Below are 4750 nucleotides of genomic sequence, written 5' to 3'. Positions count from 1 at the left end.
TTAGTTCAACCACTGTGGAAGACAGTGTGGCAATTCCTCAAGGATCTAGAACCAGAAATACCATTTGACCCAGCAATCCCATTACTGGGTATATAGTCAAAGGATTATAAATCATTCTACTATAAAGGCACATGCACACATATGTTTATTGTGGCACTGTTCACAATAGCAAAGACTTGGTACCAACCCAAATGCCCATTACTGATAGACTGAATAAAGAAAATGTGGCACATATACACTGTGGAATACTATGCAGCCATAAAAAAAGGATGAGCTCATGTTTTTTGCAGGGACATGGATGAAACTAGAAAACATTATTTTGTGTTAGTTCAGTAAACTAACACAAGAACAGAAAACCAAACACCACCTTGTTCTCACTTATTGGTGGGAGTTGAACAATGAGTATACATGGACACAGAAAGGGGAACATCACACACTGGGGCTTGTCAGGGTGTGTGGGGCTAGGGGAGGGATAACATTAGGAGAAATACCTAACGTAGATGGTGGGTTGATGGGTGTAGCAAACCACTATGGCACGTGTATACCTATGTAACAAACCTGCACGTTCTGCACATGTGTCCCAGAACTTAAAGTAAAATAAATAAATAAATACTTAGAGATAAATGAAAATAAAGAAAACAGCCAGGTGCAGTGACTCATGCCTGTAATCCCAGCACTTTGGGAGTCCAAGGTAGGTGGTCTGCTTGAGCCCAGAAGTTCCAGACCAGCCTGGGCAATGTGACAAAACCTCTTCTCTACAAAAACATACAAAAATTACTTGAGTGTGGTAGAATATGCCTGTAGTCCCAGCTAGTTGGAAGGCTGAGGTGGCATGATCACCTAAGCCCAGTGAGTTTGAGGCTGCAGTTAGCAGTGATTGCACCACTGCACTCCAGTTTGGATGACAGAGACCCTGAGAAAGAAAGAGAAAAGAAGGCCGGGCGCGGTGGCTCAAGCCTGTAATCCCAGCACTTTGGGAGGCCGAGACGGGCGGATCACGAGGTCAGGAGATCGAGACCATCCTGGCTAACACGGTGAAACCCCGTCTCTACTAAAAAATACAAAAAACTAGCCGGGCGAGGTGGCGGGTGCCTGTAGTCCCAGCTACTTGGGAGGCTGAGGCAGGAGAATGGCGTAAACCCGGGAGGCGGAGCTTGCAGTGAGCTGAATTGCACCACTGCACTCCAGCCTGGGCAACAGAGCAAAACTCTATCTAAAAAGAAAGAGAAAAGAAAAGAAAAGAGGAAAGGGAAAAGGAAAAGGGAAAGAAAGGAAAGGAAAGGAAAAGAAAGAAAGGAAAGGAGAGAAAGAAAGGAGAGAGAAAGGAAGGAGAGAGAAAGGAAGGAGAGAGGAAGGACAGAAAGGAAGGAGAGAGAAAGGAAGGAGAGAAAGAAAGAAGAGAGAGAGAGGAAGGAAGGAAGGAAGGAAGGGCCAAAACTTATGAAACACAGCAAAAGCAGTGCCAAAAGAGAAATTTATGGCTATAAATGCTTACATTAAAAAACAAGAAAGATCTGAAATAAAAAACCTAACTTTACAATTTAAGAGGCCAGAAAAAGGAGAAAAACTAAACTCAAAGCTAGCAGAAGGAAGGTAATAATAAAGAATAGATAAACAAAATAGAGAATGGAAAAATAATAGAAAATCAACAAACCGAAAGTTGGCTCTTTAAAAAAAAGTTTAAAAAAAAAAAGACAAAATTTTCACTGTATGGACTAGGAAAAAAAAAAGTAGGCCGAAATTACTAAAATCAGAAATAATAGAAAGGAGATTACTACTCATTCTATAGAAATAAAATGGAATATGAGAGTACTATGAACAATTTTAGGAGAACAAATTGGATAACCCAAATGAAATGAACAAGTCCCTGGAAACAAAACCTACCAACTAAGCAATGAAGAAACAAAAAAATCTGAATAGCTCTATAAATAGTAAGAAAATTGAATAAGTAATCAAATACCTCTTAACAAAGAAAGATCATGAACCTAATGGCTTCACTGGTAAATTATACCAAACATTAAAGAACTGATGCCAATCTTTCTCAAGTTTTTTCAAAAAAAAATTGAAGAGGAGAAAATGCTCCTCTTTTTAAGAGGCCAGCATTAATCTAACACCAAAGCCAGATAAAGACACTATAAAAACTACAGATATCCCATATAAACATTAATGCAAAAATCCCCAACAAAATGCCAGCAAACCAAATTGAGTATATTAAAAGGATTGTACACCATAATCAAGTGAAATTTATTTCTTGAATGAAAGGATAGTTCAACATATGAAAACTGATCAGTGTAATCAATCACTTCAACAAAATGAAGGGAAAAAAACACATAATCTCAAAGCAGAAAAATTACAAAATGTAATGCCCTTTTTATGATAGAAACACTCAACAAACTAGGAATAGAAGGAAGCTATCTCAATATAATACAAGCCTATATTAAAAACATACAGCAAAGCAAGGGTGTCTGCTTTCACCACTTCTATTCAACATAGCAATGGAAGTCCTAGCCAGACCAAGGAAGCAAGAAAAATGAAAGTCATCCAAATCAGAAAGGAAACAAAATTATCTCTGTTCATGGATGATAGAATCTTATATGTAGAAAGACCCAAAGATTCAACAAAAAAAATTTAGAAGTAATTAAATTAATTCAGCAAAGTAGTAGAATACAGAGAACACACCAAAATTTGTGTGTTACAAATTCTATACACTAACAATGAACAATTTGAAAAGGATATTAAGAAAACAATTCTATTTCCAGTAGCATCAAAAAGAATAAAGTACTTCAAAATTAACTTAACCAAGAAAGTCAAGAACTGTAAAATATTTCCAAAGAAATTAAAGGAAACATAAATGAATGGAACAACATCCTATGTTCATGAACTGGAAGACTAAATATTGTTAAGATCTCAAAACTACCATAGCAATCTACAATTTTAAAACAATCTCTGTCAAAATCCCAATGACTTTTTGGCAGAAATAGAAAAATCCATTTTAAAATTTATGAGGAATTTCAAGAGGCTCTGAATAGCCTAAACAATCATGTAAAGGAACAAACTCAGAGGATTTACCTGAGTTCAAAACTTACTACAAAGCTAAGGTAAATTAAGTGTATGTCTATGCAATGAGTCAGTAAAAAAAGAAAACAAAAAGAGAAAAGAAACACTGTAATATTGGCATAAAGATAGATATGTAGACCAATCAAATAAAAGAGGAAACCCATAAATAAACTCTCACATTTATGGTCTAATAATTTTCACAAGGGTCCAAGACCTTCAAGAGAGAAAAGACAGTCTTTTCAACAAATGCTGTTTAGAAAACTGGATATCCACTTGCAAAAGAATGAAGTTGCACTTTTACCTAATACCATATATAAAAAATAACTCAAAATCGAGCAAAGACTGAAATGTAACACCTAAAACTATAAACTCTTAGAAAAAAACCATAAGACAAAAGCTTCATGGCACTGGATTTGGCAACAATTTCTTGGAGATGACACCAAAAGCACAAAAAACTAAAGAAAAAATAGGCAAAATTCATGATTTTTTTTTTCAATTTTAGGACTACAGTTTAATAGAATGTGAATCTAAACTCCTGCATTTACAACAAGCAAACCCTTAAAACTACTGATTGATTCAAAATGGTTTTATGGAAAAATTAATTTGTAACAAAAACTTGGCACTGGGTGCAAAGGCTCCACAGGTTTTTTTTTTGTGCTTTGGGGTTTTTAGTTGTTGTTTTGTTTTATTTATTGGGTTTTGTTTTGTTTTGTTTTGCTGTTTTTTAACAAAAGTTCCAAGGGACAGGACAAGGGGCTCGGATATCGACAACAGCAGGCATTTTCTCTTCCTCTCCTTCAAGGGAGGTCGGGGGAAAACTGCTTGCATAGCTTCATCAAACACTACCTTGAGGCCTGGCTGAAGACTCCAGGTATTTTACAGCACCTTAACCCTGTGGCTAGGTGATGGAAGTCTGCTTCTTCTCCTTCAGTGTTTCAATTTTGTCTTTCTCTCCCTAAGATCAAGTTTCGTTCCCACAAGGACGATGGGAGTGCTGTGACAATGGTGCTGCACTTCAGGACACAACTTGGCACGGACATTTTCTAATGATGCAGGACTCACAAGGGAGAAGCAAATTAAGAATACATCTATTTGTGGATAGGAACGGGGTTGGGGGTCGTAATCTGTCCACCTGTGTAACTTCTTGTCCACTTGTATCTCATAAACCCAGATTCACCAGTTTCCTATTTAACATAACACTGGCATACTGATTGTCAAAGACAATAGGGATATTTTCTCCAGGTTGTATAGCGGATCACTGATGAGTTGGTAAGTTTTCCCTACAGCTCCATCTCCCACCACCGCACACTTGATGGCCTACATCTCGGCCGCTGGTTGGGCTGGCCATGGCAGAAATAGTGGGCTCAAGGTGCTGTGGGTGGGACACAGATGCAGGCTACCAGCACTGGGTGCATGGCCACTGTTGGCAATGCCTCACCCTCCTCCAGCTGGAAGTAGAAGCCTAGCAGCTTCCATCAGCCAAAGCTGAGGGAAACGGCCCAAGAATAATTTTAAATGTCTTTAAATCAAAAGACTATACTAACAAAGTACAGGGGTAATGTACACAATGAGAGGAAATATTTGCAACTCATGTATCTAATATGGGATTAATATCCAGAATATATAGAGAACTACTAAAACTCAACAGCAGTAAAAGAAAACAAATAACCTTACTCAAAAGTAGACAAAGGAT

At 37.5% G+C, this 4750-nt stretch overlaps 1 pseudogene; it reads right to left on the bottom strand.

Annotated features, from left to right (window-relative positions):
- Window positions 1–3633: 3633 nt before the first annotated feature.
- Window positions 3634–4380, bottom strand: LOC105511746 (annotated as a pseudogene).
- Between the last annotated feature and the right edge of the window lie 370 nt (window positions 4381–4750).

The sequence above is a fragment of the Colobus angolensis genome, unplaced genomic scaffold, assembly GCF_000951035.1.
Source record: "Colobus angolensis palliatus isolate OR3802 unplaced genomic scaffold, Cang.pa_1.0 Scaffold203, whole genome shotgun sequence".
Lineage (NCBI taxonomy): Eukaryota > Metazoa > Chordata > Mammalia > Primates > Cercopithecidae > Colobus > Colobus angolensis.
Note: the sequence above shows the minus strand (reverse complement) of the source record. Positions and strands in the feature narration are given on the sequence as shown.